This window comes from Molossus molossus, unplaced genomic scaffold (assembly GCF_014108415.1).
Source record: "Molossus molossus isolate mMolMol1 unplaced genomic scaffold, mMolMol1.p scaffold_m16_p_7, whole genome shotgun sequence".
NCBI classification, from domain to species: Eukaryota; Metazoa; Chordata; class Mammalia; order Chiroptera; family Molossidae; genus Molossus; species Molossus molossus.
In genome coordinates, this window is record NW_023425401.1 from 23,762,933 (window position 1) to 23,780,627 (window position 17,695).

Here is a 17,695-nt window from a genome sequence, read left to right on the forward strand (position 1 = left end):
GCAGAATGAGCAAAAGGAAAAATAGGGATTAGAAGTCAGGGCAGAAGAGCAGAGGTCCAGGCCCTGTGTGGGCTCATAGACAGACAGTGATGAGGATTAGGTTTTACTCAATGCTGGGGTTTGGTAAGTTGGACAAGGGCAACTGATTTCTGCATGGAAGACTGGCTATTGGGAATAAGGATTTAAGGACAAGTCTGGTTAGGAGACTTGCTCAAGTTCAGGCAGGGAGCAATATTGGTTGGACTAACAGGATGGTGGTGAGTGAAAAGGATGGGTTGTGAAAGTGATATAAATAATAAATCTGAAATTTGGACCTAAAAGAGTAGAGATACCATTTGTTAATAGGAGAGTATTTACAGAAGAGGCACATTAATGAAGAGGAGATCAAGAGTTTTATTTTCTACACATTTCCATGGACCAAAATCAAAGATTAAAACAGTTATAAATGTTAAATGTATGTCAGTGGTTTTAATGTAATCACCATTGTGTGAAATGTCAATGATTTCAGTTAACTTTTTATTTTTAATTCTCTTTTCTGAATTTTAGTCTAACTTTATATGGAATCACAGTCTCATGAATTAAGAGAAGCAAAGCAGTTGCTGAGCCTTTCAAAATATTTCCAAATTAATTTTATGAACTACTAAGGAGCAATTACTTAGTTATATAAAATATTTATGCATAACTAGATTCATTAGCTTTTATATACTAATTATGGACCAGATGATATTTGAACACCAATTTGGTAAAGACTAAAAGTATAAGAGTTATGAAGCCATTTAAAACTTCCTAAATGTCAGATAATTTTATTAGTTTTTATGTAATTAATATTCCATTGCTGATTTCAAAAGGTAAATATCATTATTCTTTTTGACAGTTATTTTAAAGATAACAATATTTTTTTTTTATCTTACATTTTGGACTAGAATGCCAACGTACGTAGTAAGTTTAAAGGCTAGTTTCTATGATGGTAAAAATAGTCTTACTTTGAAAAAAATACATCGAGTTATTCTATTATTTTATTTACTGTCTAGCTATCTGTTATTTAATTGGGTCAGCTATACTGTTCCTATTGTTAGAACATACAATTACCAAATAATAATGGTGTTCTTCTAGAGTAGTGAATTAGGCAAAGCATAATTATGAAACATAGCTCTATCCTCAGAATAAAACTTGAGTCCCAGCATTGCCAATAATTAGCTATATAATATTTTATCAGTCATTTTGTTCCATAGAGCCTAGTTTTCCCATCAAAATATACATTTACCTCATAATTATTTGGGGGAATTTTATGAGATAATGCAAATAAAGAAGTTAACACGATACTAGAGATATAGATAGTACTCAGTACATGGTACTTGCTATTAGCACTTCTTGTACTGTTATTACTGAATCATTATTATATTTTGAAGACTCTGTTGCATCTATAAGATTCTTAACAATCAAAGCTCATAGAAGAACACCACAAGATTAAGCACCTAAAATACCTTAATGGGGAAAACTTCTCAGCAGTTAAGATTTAAGGTATCCTGTGAGAGAAATAAAGTCTTAAGACTAAACTATCAAATAACATACAACAAAGGTATTTTCTTTTCAAGAGGGTCTTTTGATATTTGGAATAAATAAAGCCTGGGAGGTCTTTGTGTTCCCTTGGTGTGCTGTATGTGAATAACTGGAAAAATTGGATGATCTTTTACCTAAGTAAAATAAATGTTCATGTATTTCAAGCCTTCTTGATTCTAAAAAATCACCCCAAAACTACGTATGTATTTCTTAAGTCTCTTTATTTCTTTAAGATAATAGCAGATTGCACACAATTTTGCAACAGCAATTTTCAGCAATAACAACACACACACACACACACACACACACACACACACACTTCAGAAATATAATGATGAGCTCATTTCCATTGAGTAGGATCGGCCCTTCTCAATTTCTTTGGATGCCAGCAAGCAGATGCTGAAATACAGGGATACTTTTGTAGACACTAGATTAATCATATTGAGAAACACTGAAAGGACACTGAATTTAATTTCATTTTTTTCTTTTACATTAATGGAGCTAAAGAATATAATATGATTCAGCAAATTGATAAAGGAGATTAGTTTTCACAAGTGAATTTTTAAAAATAGGTAAACACAATATATCAATATTTTTATAAACACATTCTATAAATATGCTTATTATTTTCCCGGGAGGTTATAATAGCTTTCTTTGGATGCTAAGGAGTGCTTGAAGTGAATTTTTATGGTCCAGTTATAAACTCCTAAAAGAAGGGTTTATAATGGAAACATGGTGAGATTTTAAGTATCAGCACTGAAATGGGTACTTTTGAGTCCCATATTTGTTTGAAAATAGTAACAGCAGTTAGAGTTTCTCCCAGAGGTATATTTTCTGTAGCTACATGTCTAAATATGTCTAATTACAGCATGGCTCTTTGTGCCTATTCAATGTTGATACTAAATATTGCTTTCCATTACCACCATGTTCTTATTTTAGAGCTTTTAAAACGTACTCTACCCAATAAAATATCTGTGGGAATTAGCTTTCTAGATTGAGTGAAATGTTTTCCATTGACAAAGGTTGAAAGGCCAAATATGTCCTTTTTTGATCAAAAACTATAGGGGCAGTTGATCCAAGACATTTCAATAACTTATTTAGAATAAATATGATCTACTTTCTACTTTATCTAACTGGAAAGAAATAAATAATAACAACTAATATATTACATAATATTTTACAGTTTACTAAGTACTTTTTAAAAAAATCTTTATTGTTGAATATAAAATGTATTACAGATGTTCCACATTTTCCCTCCATTGACCCCTCCTCCCCACTCCCACTCCCCTCCCGCCTTTTCCCACACTATTGTCTGTGTACATTGGTTATGCATATAAGTTCTTTGGTTTATTTCTCCCCACCCCCCTCAACCCTTTTCCCTTTGAGGTTTGTCAGTCTAGCAATGAATTTGTACTTCTTAATCTCTTCACCTTTTTCACCCATTCCCCCAACCCCCCTCCCAACTGGCAACCAACAAAATGTTCTCTGTATCTATGAGAATGTTTCTGTTCTACCTGTCCATTTTGTGTGTAGATTCCATTGTTGATAGATATGTATTCATTGCCATTTTATTTGTTCAAATATTTTATCTTTTTCTTCAAAAAGACCCTTCATCATTTCATATCATAATGGTTTGGTGATGATGAACTCCTTTAACTTTTTCTTGTCTGGGAAACTCTTTATATGGCCATCGATTCTAAATGACAGCTTTGCAGAATAGAGTCATCTTGGTTGTAGGTTCTTGCTTTTCATCACTCTGAATATTTCTTGCCACTTCCTTCTGGCCTGCAAAGTTTCTTTTGAGAAATCAGCTGACAGCCTTATGGGAACTCCCTTATAGGTAACTAGCTGCCTTTCTCTTGCTGCTTTTAAGACTCTCTCTTTGTCTTGAACCTTTTGCGTTTTGGTGATTATGTGTCTTGGTGTGGGCCTCATGGGGTTCATCTTGTTTGGGACTCTCTGTGCTTCCTGGACTTGTATGTCTGTTTCCTTCACCAAGTTAGGAAAGTTTTCTGCCATTATTGTTTCAAACAGGTTTTCGATTTCTTGTTCTCGCTCTTCTCCTTCTGGCACCCCCAAGATGCGAATGTTGGCACGCTTGAAGTTGTCCCAGAGGCTCCTTACACTATCCTCATTTTTTTGGATTCTTTTTTCTTTTTGCTGTTCTGATTGGGCATTTTTTGCTTCCTTATATTCCAAATCGATGGTTTGCTCCTTGGATTTACATACTCTATTATTGAAGCTGTGTAAATTATTCTTTATTTCAGTTAATGTCTCCTTCAATTCTAACTGTGCATCCATGATTTCTGACTGGTCCTTTTTTATGCTCTTGAGGCCTTCACTAAGTTCACTGAGGTTCTCACTAAGTTCATTGAGCATCCTTATAAGCAGTATTTTGAACTCAGTATCTGTTAGGTTGCTTATCTCCATTTCACTTAGTTCTTTTCTTGGGGTTTTGTTCTGTTCTTTCATTTGGGACCTGTTTCTTTGTCTCCTCATTTTGGCTGCCTCCCTCTGTTTGTTCCTGTGTATTACTTAACGAGAGGTATGGGGCTCGCTGAGACCAGATGCTGCTTGTTTGAAAGAATTTAGGAAAAACCTGAAGCAGGATCTGAGACAGGCCAATCCTATGGTTAAGCAACTGGCAACAGCTTGGGTGGGCCTGGAAGTTGGGTGGGGCGGGGCCTCAGGGAGTCCCAGGGTGGGGCTACCAGTGTGAGCCAGGTCGCTGGAGTCCCAGATACGGAAACTGTCTGCTGCCCCCGGGAAGGGCTCACCAAGGGAACAAAGGCCTCTGACAGCACGCTTGTCCTGGAGAAAGCCCCCTCTCCAGCCCTTGCTCCAGTGCCAAACAGCTCAGTTCTTCCCTGTGTGTCTCTGGCGCCCCTCGAGCTGCCTCCCCTCCGAGCTTAGAGGGAGAGAGGCCGATAAGTCCGTGCTCGGGCCCTTTAAGGAGCTGCCTGGGGCTCCAGCCGCCTCAGCCTCCCTGAGCCTCAGTTCCCGCTGGTTTTCCAGCCAGAAGTGATGGGGACTCTCTTCCTGGCACTGGAACCCTGAGCGGGGCACCTGGTGTGGGACCGGGACCCCTCAGTCCTCAGGGAGGACCTTCCCAGTCGAGGTGTCCTCCTGATTTTTATCCGCCACACGTGGGTGTGGGCCCAGCCCGTCCCCTCCGCCCCTCCTACCAGTCTCATGTGGCTGCTGCTTTAATTCCGTAGTTGTAGGACTGCCATTCAGCTGGATTTCAGGCGGTTCTGAATGTTGGTTGTTCTGTAGTTTAGTTGTAACTTTGGTGTGGTTGTGGAAGGACAGATACCGCGTTTACTTACCCGCCCTCTTGACCGGAAGTCTACTAAGTACTTTTAAAATAAATAATTTTGTTTCAGCCTGAGCAAAATTCTATGAGATATGTTACCTTTATCATTATCTGTCTGACTTCCTTTGGTAAGTGGCTGATACAAGGCTTGACTATTTGAAATATTTTGAGCATCAAAGTCTTTATTCTTTAGTCTTGCAAGATGTTTTCCAAACTACTCTGGGACTTCTCAGTGACTGAACAAATAAATTCTAAGAAGTTATTTTATCTATTTATTTATTTTTTAAATTAACTAATTTATTTTTGTTACAGATGTTTCTCCTTTTTCCCCCACTGATTCCCCCTCCCCCTCCCACCCCTCCCTGTCCCCACCTTTGTTGTCCATATCCATTGTTCATACATACATGCATATAAGTTCTGTGGTTTATCTCTCCTCCCCACCCCCTCTTCAGGGGATTGTCTGTCTGTACCCCACTTTCACATTTCTGTGACTACCCCATTCCTCAGACAGTTATGTTCATTATATTCCACAAATAAGTGAGATCATGTGATATTTGTCTTTCTCTGTTTGGCTTGTTTCACTTAGGATAATACTTTTTAGGTCCCTCCATGTCGTCTCAAAGGGTAAGAGATCTTTCTTTCTTACAGCTGCATAGTACTCCATTGTGTATATGTACCACAGTTTTTTTACCCATTGGTCTACTGATGTACACTTGGGCTGTTTCCAGATCTTAGCTATTGTAAATAGTGCTGCTATGAACATGGGGGTACATATATTCTTTCTGATTGGTGTTTCAGGTTTCTTAGGGTATATTCCTAGAAGTGAGATCACTGGGTCAAATGGAAGTTCAATTTTTAATTTTTTGAGGTATCACCATATTGTTTTCCATAGTGACTGCACCAGTCTGCATTCCCACCAGCAGTGTACTAGAGTCCCCTTTTCTCCACACCCTCACCAGCACTTGTTGTTTGATGATTTGTTGATGGCGGCCATTCTGGCAGGTGTGAGGTGATACCTCATTGTTGTTTTAATTTGCATCTCTCTGATGATTAGTGATGCTGAGCATTTCTTCATATATCTCTTAGCCATTTGTATGTCCTGTTTGGAGAGGTGTCTATTTAGTTCCTCTGCCCATTTCTTAATTGGGTTCTTTGTCTTCCTTTTGTTGAGTTGTACGAGCACTCTATATATATTGGACATTAACCCCTTATCTAAAAATATGAAACACTTCAGGAATTTGCGTGTCATCCTTGCGCAGGGGCCATGCTAATCTCTGTATCATTCCAATTTTAGTATATGTGCTGCCGAAGGGAGCACTTAAGAAGTTATTTTAAAAATGGAAATGAGCATGTACATTTGTAAAGAATAAGCAATTTACTTATTTCTCATCAGCTAGATAAGACTTTAGTTAGTTAATATTTGAATTAACATAAATTGGTATCTCAGCAATATGTAACTAGAGTTTAAATTTCAAGTTTAAGGCAAGTAAAAGTGAATGCAGTAGTCAGTGTCTCTAAGAATTTACAGGTTAATTAAGGCCTTTGAGTTTGTATCATGAACAGAGTAGATTAAGGACAGTGTAGCTCCTTTCACATTCAAATCTACTGTTTTGGATGCTTCAACTTTCAGTTTAGCAGTACAGAAGGGGAAAAACAGATTTTGAAAGCTATATTGATATCAATGGGATTTGTGTCAATAGAAATCCTATTTATAAGAACATCCAAACCTGTGGAAAATTTTTATAAAAATGTCTTTGAGCCAGTCCTGGCCGGTTGGGCTCAGTGGTTAGAGCATTGGCCTGCAGACCGGAGAGTCCCGGGTTCGGTTCTCATAAGGGCACGTACCTCAGTTGTGGCTTGTCTCCAGCTGCAGTTGGGGTCATGTGGGTGGCAGCCACTTGATGTGTCTCTCTCACATCGATGTTTCTCTCTCCTCACCCCTCTCTCCTTTCGCTCTATCTAAAGATAAATGCAAAAATGTCCTTGGGTGAGGATTTAAAAAAATAAAGTTGAGCATTTCTTCATATGTCTCTGGGCCATTTGTATGTCCTGTTTGGAGACGTGTCAATTTGTTCCTCTGCCCATTTTTTAATTGGGTTCTTTGTCTTCCTTTTGTGGAGTTGTATGAGCACTCTATGTATATTGGAAATTAACCCCTTATCTGGTATATCATTGGCAATTATGCTCTCCCATACAGTGGGTTGCCTTTCCATTTTGATGGTTGTATCTTTTGCTGTGCAGAAGCTTTTTAGTTTGATGTAGTCCCATTTATTCATTTTATCCTTTGTTTCTGTTGCCTTAGGAGATGTATCAGTGAAAATTTTGCTGTATATGATGTCTGAAATTTTGTTGCCTACATTTTCTTCTAGGATTTTTATGGATTCATGAGTCACATTTAAGTCTTCTGTCCATTTTGAGTTTATTTTTGTATACGGTATAAGTTGATGGTCTAGTTCATCAGAAAGATGCAAATTAAAACAACAATGAGGTATCACCTCATACCTGTCAGAATGGCCGCCATCAACAAATCATCAAACAAGTGTTGGTGAGGGTATGGAGAAAAGGGGACTCTAGTACACTGCTGGTGGGAATGCAGACTGGTGCAGCCACTATGGAAAACAATATGGTGATACCTGAAAAAATTAAAAATTGAACTTTCATTTGACCCACTGATCCCACTTCTAGGAATATACCCTAAGAAACCTGAAACACCAATCAGAAAGAATATATGTACCCCCATGTTTGTAGCAGCATTATTTACAATAGCTAAGATCTGGAAACAGCCCAAATGTCCATCAATAGACGAATGGATCAAAAAGCAGTGGTACATATACACAATGGAGTACTATGCAGCTGTAAGAAAGAAAGATCTCTTATCCTTTGAGACGACATGGAGGGACCTAAAAAGTATTATCCTAAGCAAAAAAAAGCCAAACAGAGAAAGACAAGTATCATATGATCTCACTTTTTTGTGGAATATAATGAACATAACAGTCTGAGGAATGGGGTAGTCCCAGAGATGTGGAAGTGGGGTACAGACTGACAATCCCCAGAAAAGGGGGTGGGGGGAGAGATAAACCACAGAACTTATATGCATGTATGCATGAACAATGGACATGGACAACAAAGCTGGGGACAGGGTGGGGAGGGAGAAGGAGGGGGGAATCAGTGGGGGAAAAAGGAGAAACATCTGTAACAAAAATAAATAAATTAATTAATTGAAAATAAAAAAGAAAATGGCCTGAGGTAAAAGATCAAGGGTTTTTTTTGTTTGTTTTTTTAATTTCAAATGGATATTCTGTTGTTTCAGTGCCTTTTTGGTGAAAAGACTTTCCTTTATTTCATTAAAGTGCCTCAACACTCAAAAAAAAAATTAATTAATTAATAAATTAATTAAATTAAAAAATTTTTTTACAAAGTCTTTGAGCCAGATAGAGGATACTCCTGGAAGCAAGATCTCTGTTGACTGTGAAAAATGCTTCCTAGTATTCCAGTTTCCAGTTTCTTTTATGCATTTTGGAATGAAAGAGGTTCAATAAGGACAAGAAAAGGAAGGTGGGGATTGGATTACAGGACTGTTAACAAGATTATGTGCTCCCTTGAGTGTGGTTATACCTCCCAGAAGTTGGAAAAAGCAGATTACTCTGGCATTTCCAAGGTGTGCTAACCTAAATGCACAAGAACAATGGACAGAGATAAACATTTTACTGAAGAAATTATATGCCTGGGCCATGTAAACCCACCATGACCGGTCCCTTTACAAATTTATAATGAGATCACTGTATGAGCTTACTGTCCATAGAACCCATTTTCAGCGGCAGGATAGCAACCTAAAAAGTCAGTTCGTTGATTATATAGTAACCAGAGAGACATTTCACTCAGATTTTGTATAATTTTCTAGAGGTTACATTGGCAAGTGAATTGAAACAAATCCTAAAACCCTCCTGCCGATTATCTTTAAAGAATGAAGATCAATGAGAAAAGGATTCCTCACATGATCCAAAATATAGTTTTCAGTCATATCACAATGAAAATATTGCCAGCTAAATACATCTTTAATATAGATAATTAATATGTGATTCTTCCCCCATGAAATCATTTTTCGAGGCTGTATTTTCATTTAGCAAGCCTAGTGTATGAACCTTTTTGAAAACTCAGTTTTTTTGTTTTTATATCTAGGGTTGCATTTTAATTTTAGAAATATATTAAGTAAAAATATTGATGTTTGTCCCTTGAAATTTTAGATTAGGTATATTCAAAGTGTCAAATATATCTGCCAAGTAAAAGTCTTAAGTACAAGTTGACGTTATTGAAGAAGCTGGGTGGTCTTTTCCCTCTCTCCCTCCCCCACCATGTCCCAAATACAGGATACAGTGTTCGTTTTTCTCTTTGTTCTGGCCAAACATATTTCTTTTGACATCCATCGGCTGCAGAGATCTAAAACTTCAGAAGGAAAGGGATTTTAGAAAACTCTTAACCTTTGCTAAAACCAGTAGGGGAGCAGAGGATGTAAGTTTCCTCCCAAGGTCACAGTGTGATGTATTGGACAAACTAATATATAATAGCTGTTCCTACGATCCTGGTTCTTTCCATGAGATATGCATATCTGTAAAATCAATGACATGGGTGGTGACTGTTAGACTGTGATATCCGAACACGTACATAAAGGAGGAAAACCATCCGTGAGTGATGCCCGGCGAGCAGAGTGCAGTGGGCCACTGAAGGCGTGGATTGAAACTTGAAAAAGATGTTGCCCTGGCTGGTTTGGCTCCGCAGTTAGAGTGTCTGCCCTGGGACCAAAGGGTTGCAGGTTTGATTTCGGTCAAGGGCACTACCTGGTTTGCAGGTTGATCCCTGTCCCTGGTCCGAGTTGTGGGGAGGGGGTCAACCAATCCATGTGTCTCTCTCTCTCCCTTCTTCCCTCCCTTCCACTTTTTCTCACTTAAAAAAAAAAAATCAATGGAAAAATATCCTCAGTGAGGATTAACCAACAAACTAAAAAATAAAATACAAAGGTTTGAATGAGTTACCAAACAAAGGAGACATTAAGTAAATTTACTTGGAGTTATAGGAATAAATTAATGTAAATTATTTTAGAAAGGATATTAGGCAAAGGGTAAGGTTTGCTTCAGATCCATAATGCAAAGAAAATGTAATAGTATATCTATTTAAACAATATATATATTTTTGAATTTGGGAAGCAATGTTTAATAATGGAGTTGGGTTCTTCATATCTTCCAAATTTTTAGAAGTTATCCATAGTCTATAAAACATAACTGGGAAGAAACATCAAATAATTTTATTTATTTAGATAAAATGAAATCAAAGTAAAGCCACACTTAAAGGTCACGTGAGTATCAATTGTCTCAGTTAATCATTGATTTGGTACATGAAGTCATACCAACTTTAATATCCACTAGAAACCACAAATTCCAAAAAGGAATATATATATTTACATGTAACCATTTTATCCAACATGTTATATATTCATTAACTTATGTGTTCATTTTAAATGTTTACTTCTAGAAATACATATTGTAACTTCTATGTTTATTCTCTATTGATACTCTTACAGATTTTTATTTTGTTTAAACACAGATCACATCAAAAAAAAAATCTCAAAATGACTAGCTAGCTGCCTTATTCAGCGTATTTAAATTTTATGTAGTTGTTAAAAATTATGTTCACGAGATATAGGATTTTAATGGATAAGTTACACAGGGAATAATGTGAACTGACTCAGCTTGTCAGAATGTTAAGTGCTCTTCACACGTCCCTAAGGCTGGAGAAAGTCATTTCACACCATCGCCAACCTATTTAGAATAAGTCAAGGAATGAGTGGAGCTTTTATCCCCATTTACAGGCCTTACAATAAACATTCCTTATAATATTGTGCTATACAGATACTTAGAGTTACATCCATTTTTTCTTACAGAATTTTTTTTGGTAACAGAAATATAAAAAAATTGATGTTGGAAGAGAGTTACAGATAATATAGGAAAATTATGCAAGTCAAGAAACTAAAGTTTGGATTCATTACATTACTTAACCAGTGACCCCTCTTTGTTATTGGCAGGGACGAGGACAAACCCTTGTACGTGACTTCTAGGGAAGGGACTTGTCAACTGTATCATCTCCAGAACAATTTGTATGTTGCATAGTTGTTAAATGACCTGCTTAATATCATGGGATTCTTTTCATTTCTCTCTCTCTCTATATATATATATATATTTTAATCCTTACCCGAGGATATTTTTCTATTTATCTTCAGACAGAATGGGAGAGAGAGAGAGAGAAAGAAACATGGATGTGAGAGGGACACATCGACTGGCTGCCTCCCACACAACTCTGATGAGGACCAGGGACCAACCGCAACTGAGGTATGTGCCCTTGATCGGAATGGAACCCAGGACTCATTGGGCTGCAGGCCAACGCTCTACCACTAAGCCAAACCTGCCAGGGCGTTTGGAAAGGATACACATTAGTCCCTGATTCATCTTTCATCTTGTTCATGTAAGAAGTGTCCAATCCTGTAGATAATTTTTATGGGTTTATTTGAGTTTATTTAAGCCAGAAGATATGCTTGAAAGCAAGATCTCAGAAGACTAAAAAAAAAAAAAAAAAAAATTCCCAGGATGAGAGTTTGCAGCAGGTTTTTTCCATGCATTTGGAGTTCAGGAGATAGGTAAGGACGATTTCATGAGGGTGGGAGAGAGCAGGGGAGGGTTATGCTTCTCAGGGGTCTGAAAGAAAGAGTGTCTCAAAGGTACCTTAACCCAGATGCACACGCACACGCACGCACGCACGCACACACACAAGACAGGATTTGCTTAAGACAAAGATTAACTAAAAAAGTTATATGCCTCAGCATGACCATCCACTTTAGCCTGCCCAGCTAGGAATTTATGATCAAATTACCCTGTGATGTTGCTTTCAGTTAGATTTATTACGGCACCTTTTCATCTATAATCTACTTCATCTTTTTATTGCTATATATCGAAACTTCCTAACCTTTACTATAATCTATTTACTTTCTTTTTTCTTGAATTACCTGTGAAAGATTGTAACCCTGTAAACTTAAAATATGTGCAATATATGAAAAACAGTATGAACATTGTTGAAACTAACCAGTCGAGTTTTTTTTAATTGAATACAAAGGCTTAATGTAGATTTAGCCTATAAGTTCTAAGACTACATCTTTACTCTTAATGCGCTCAAATCTCTTTTAATCAAACAAATTGCACTTTCATTTGCCTCACTCCTACTCTCTTAGATAATACCCTTCATTGACCTTCTTCTTTGTAGCCAAGATGCTGAAGATATTTTTTTCTATTTTCTATTTTCACTGCCCAAGCCTGAGGCAATGTTGTCTACACATCGATGATTCTTGCTGTGGGTACCAGTAATCTTTATCTCACTTTCTTCACTGAGATTTCTTTTTACCACATCTTACATGAAATCCCTGCAGCATTCCTTATAGTTGGGTACTTCTTAAAATTATTCTTCCCCCACCTAGCTTCTATGATACCATATGTCTCGCCACTTCTGTATCTTCCCCTTCAGCATTATGATTCTTCATCTGGAACAGCTTGGGATTCATTACGAGGCCCTTTTCCTCTTGGCTTTATTGATCCCTCTGTAAATGCTAAATTTTCGTAACACTTCTCAAATTCAGGCTAACTCATCCAACTATCACGTGGCATCTCCTCTTTCTTATTTTGAAGGTAATCCAGGGTCAGGACATGCAACACTGAATGTGTGCTGTTCCTTCTCAAGCGGATGCTGTTCCCTGTTTTCCATCTCACGAGTGGCAAAGCTGTCTCTCTCATTATGCACCTTCCAGTCGCCAGACCCCTCGTTGGCTCCTTCTTGCACAGTCATTTCCTTTCTGTGCCTAGTCCTGTACTGAGTATTTAAATGACTCATTGTCTTTTAATGTTCATAACCTCACGAGTTAGATATTATCCCATATTGTACTCTCTATATCCAATCCATTACTATATCATTTCATTTTTGTCTCTCTTTTTTTTTTATCCTCACCCGAGGACATTTTTCCACCTTTTATTCAGGTAGAGTGGGAAGGAGGGAGGGAAGGAGAGAGCTCAGGGGGAGGGAGAGAGAGAGAGAGGAAAGGGACACATCGAATGACTGCCTCCCGTACAACCCAACCAGGGCCAGGGATGAGTTGCAGCCGAGGTAAGTGCCCTTAGGGGGAACCGAACCCTGGTCTCTTTGGACCACAGGCTGATGCTCTAACCGCTTAGCCAAACCGGCCAGGGCTCAGTTTTGCCTCTAAAACAGCTCCTAGATTCATCACTTTATTCCATTTCTCCCACCTTCTTCCTGATCTATGCTCCTGGAATCTCTCATGTTGCATTTCTAAAAATCTGCACAGTTCTCTTCACTTTCACCTTCAGTCTGTAGCTAGAGTGATATTTTGCAAACAGATCTCTGCTCATTTCATCTGTATGACCACCTCCCAAGTCTCCTTAAGAATGCACTACAGTCGGCTGGTGTGGCTCAGTGGTTGAGCATCAACCCATGCACCAGGGGGTCGCCGGTTCAATTCCCGGTCAGGGCACATGCCCAGTTTGTGGGCCAGATCCCCAGTGGGGGGCATGCAGGAGGCAGCTGATTGATGGATCTATCTCTTTCCCTTTCTCCCTCTGAAATCAATAAATCATTTAAAAAAAGAAGAAGATGGAGGGGGAGGGGGAGGAGGAGGAGCAGGAGGAGGAGGAGGAGGAGGAGGAGGGCCCTACAAACCCTGAAGAATGTGTTGCCACCTGATGCTCCAGGCTCACTGAGCATGTGTCCTCTACTTCCATTGCGCATCTTCCTCTCCTCCCTCAGATTTCAGTTCAGTTGTGTCTTCAATACGAAAGCCTAATCTGACTTCCTTTTAGAAGCAATGCCCCTATTACATGCTTTCCCATATATCTTCCCTGTGTAGCATCATTCCAATTCAGTTTGAAATCTATTTGTGAGAGTATTCTTACAATATCTCTTTCCCCAATATTGTTTGCTGTAGAAGTTTGTGTTTTGTGTTTGTCTTTTCTGAGAATTTGGTCACCAGAATTTAGAATGGTTTCTACTTCATAGCTGAAATTCATAATCTATTTTTGCATAAATGAACGTTTATAGACTTCTGGTCTTCCCTATGTTTTAACATGTATGAACATGACTACACATGCATACACATTATATCATTCTCACACATGACCTATACATGTGAATACCTGCCCTTGCACATACTTCCTGTACATACACGTAAAATAGTTGTAATAATAAAACTCATAAATTGTTACTATCTGATTTTCTTGTTACATCAATATGACCTGACTGCTTTTTAGTAAATAATTTTATTATTATTTCTATCCCAGGGCTTAAATAGCCACATATTATTCCACTATATGAATGTGACAAACTGTATTAAGTCAGTGCCCTCTTACTTTACTTTATATTAAGTTTTCCTCATATCTGTAATTAGTTCCAGAGGAAAATAAGGAGGTAGAGGAGAATGATGAGATACTCACAGTTTTTATTTGAAGAGCAATTTTCATTTGTCTGAAAATGTGCTGAAATCTACAAGGCTACCGCCACTCTGCAAAATGGTTTTCATGACCCCCTTATACGGAAAGGTAAGCTAAGCCTCATAGCACAAAGTAAGTTACTGAGATTATATAACAAGAAAGTAGCAGACCAACAATTTTAGTGCTGGACTGTCTGATTACAATAATAGACTATACTCATTTTGAACTTCTTAATGTTCATTGTGAATAGCCCTCTTGATATTTTAATATTAATCTATACTTCTGTACTTCCACATCTGTGCTATAATCATCATCATCATCATTACTGTTCCTAGGGAAATGTTTGGCCAATTAAACATAGGAATTCATATTGATATGCTTCTATATGTTTGAATATAAGTTTTAGCAGATTTGTATTTTTCTGTGAGTTGTCAAGTTGTCAGTTTTTATTGGTATAATTTTTAATAAAATTGAGCCATCAGAGCTCTTTCCATATTAAGGACATTAACTGTGTACCTTATATATTGAAAATATTTTTCCCATTTTTGTCAGTTTTCTTTTAATTTTTTTAACGGGGCATGTTTGTGCACCTGTGTGTGTACTTTTAACATTGTAGCCATTTTTACTTTTGTATAACCAAATAACTCAAGGCCATAAGCTTTTACATATTTGAGATTTAACTTCTGCAAACATTTTAATGATGAATAAAGGTTAAATAATTCTTGAAAGAAATGTGGTTGGAAATATAAATTATAAATATGGTTTGTTATATAAGTGAATGCAGATGAAATCTATTTTAAATGTGTCTTGCTGAATAAAAATGTCTTAGAGATAGGAATAGCAAAAGGTTTTGGAAATAGAATGAATGTATACATGATATGAATTTGGAGCAAAATGAATAGAAAGTTACCCAGAACCTAACTTTATAAAAATATATAACTATATTATATATTTTAAAATATGTTAAAAGCTTCTGCTGAAAGATTATTTTTTGAAAGTATATATATATATATACACACACACACACACACACACACACACACACACACGCCAGGTGTGATAAAGAGGTCAAAAAAATGGGTGGAAGAATATCTAAGTGATTTGAGTTTGGATAGTGGTTTTGTAAATGGTGGTGGTATCTCAGTGCTTTGTTCAAATCCAACAATTGTTGCTATAATGAACAAGAAAAAATATGAAATTAAAAAATAAATAAATAAAAACATCAGTAAATTGGAAGAATAGGATTGTAAAATAAGTCAGAAATGGCAATTGTTTCATGAATTTGAATGTTATTAGATGTACCTTCCAAAGGTATTTTGCTCTCACCTCAGTATAATAAATTATTCAAGCATTTTCTGTTTACCCACAAGCTTTATAACATTAATTATGGGGTTAATTTCACCCCAATGAACCCTATGAAAATGAATGCTTTGTCCTATCAGTCTTTATATTCCCTCATTGTAACTAAACTATACTAGACACATAGTAGTAAATAAATATATAATTGTTTGCTTATTGATTTAAAAAATTTTTTTGTTTCAGTACCTACTCCACCCAAGATAAAAATCCATGATAGTAGACCTGTCCCTGAATGTTTCTGACACTCAGAGCTTATTCAATGCCAAGCCCCACAAGCTCCCAGTTACAGTTACTTTGATTGTTATGCCTTCAGAAACCAAAACTTCAACTAACTGATCACTAGACCCTGGGACAAGGATATGCTTACTTTGTCAAGTTTGTTCACAACTGTATTTGCTAAAATGTGTTCTGTCTTCTTAAATAGAGCATGTAGTTGCTCGATCTTGTAGACTAGAACTATCGTTTCCATTCTCTCCACCCACTTCCTGTCATAGTTATACGCTAGAATCATTGTCCTCCCTCGCCGACTTCTACTCTATATCCTCTCAGCTCTTCACTCCTTGACTCCTAAACCGCAAGTTGACCTCATAGGGACGTCGTGTCCCTGACCCCTGCATTTTCTTCCATTTCTGTCAGCATCTTCTTCGACTAAATTTTCTGCTCAGTACAAAGCACACAGTTAACTCACTTGAGTATATATCTTCATCCAACCTGTTCCTCTTTCATTTGCTGTATCTTCCCTGAAAACCTCAAGCATAGGTCAAGCCCTCAATTTATCATCTTCACTCCTTTATCTGACTAGTAATAGCACTTGAGAACATTGTATGTAATGTAATAACTCTATAAAATTACATGCAAATATGGTCATATCTTGTACATATAATTCAAGTTGCCACAACTTAATAACAAAAAGTTTAGGATCTTCTAGAGGTTTCTCTCAATATGCATTTTCTAAGATCCCTAGGTTTACACAGTCCCAAAGTGGGTCAGTCTTCTTTGTCCAAAGAGCTTGGGTGTTTGTTTGTTTAAGGAAATAAGGGTCACCGCTATAATTTTTTTCTGGTTTCCCATATACCGTTGTCATCTTAAAGTCTACCATGAGGCCTGCAAGTATAGTCTTGACGAGGAGTATACCAACTAATAGACCCAAATCTTTTCTCTGAGTTCCTCATGTTCTTATATCAGGGCATGGCTGTATTTTTCTTTATATCCCTAAAAATATAACATTTCTGAATATATCTCTTTTCCTACATAGGGAGCATTTTGCCCACAGTGTTAAAGTTGGTAGTCTTTAATGACCTGGAGGACCTTGTGCTAGTTCTGAGCTAACTTGCTCTGAGATCAATTCCTTATCCTTTGCTTTTGCTCCTGGTATATGGGGAGCCGGATTGTTAGGTTGTATATTGCCAGGCCATTGTGTCATATGCCATGATTTGCTTCAGCCACTGAGAGTCATTGACAATGGACACTTTCATTGATAATGGCATAATGGAGGAATGGATGAAGGGGAATTTTAAAGCTATCTTTTTTTTCCTCCCTTTGGGCCATACCTCTGGCAGTATGGCATTATCTCCACATTGGCCGCAACTTCCCTTGCCTCCATCCACCTGTTTCCATCTCAAGCTGGGTGACCCTTCCTCTGTGCTCTGGTCAGTTCACCTCCCCTTTCTGTCCCTGCAGGTTATAGGTAGTAGTGGCTTCCTGTTCTTGTTAATCTTGTGTTGGGCCACCAGGCCCAGTTTGGACTTACATCTCTTCCTAAAAGACACCAAGCTCTTCCCTGTCATAGTTTATTTGTTTTTCTAGCGCCCCTGATGTAAAATGTGTTTTCTCACTTTTAGCCTGGAGAGCTCCTTCTTCTTTAGGTCTCATCCCAAATAGCATCTTCTTGCCCAGCTTTTCCTGGATCCATTGTTCTCTGTCACAT

At 37.5% G+C, this 17,695-nt stretch overlaps 1 protein-coding gene and 1 non-coding gene across 6 annotated transcripts in view; one reads left to right on the forward strand and one right to left on the reverse strand.

The window, feature by feature from the left end:
• Positions 1-17,695, forward strand: part of DGKB (diacylglycerol kinase beta) — a 589,512-nt gene that overhangs the window by 352,046 nt on the left and 219,771 nt on the right. The gene's annotated exons all lie outside the window — the stretch shown is intronic.
• LOC118620544 lies at positions 6,091-6,194 on the reverse strand. The gene has a single exon (XR_004957458.1). It is a non-coding gene; the product is annotated as a U6 spliceosomal RNA (small nuclear RNA).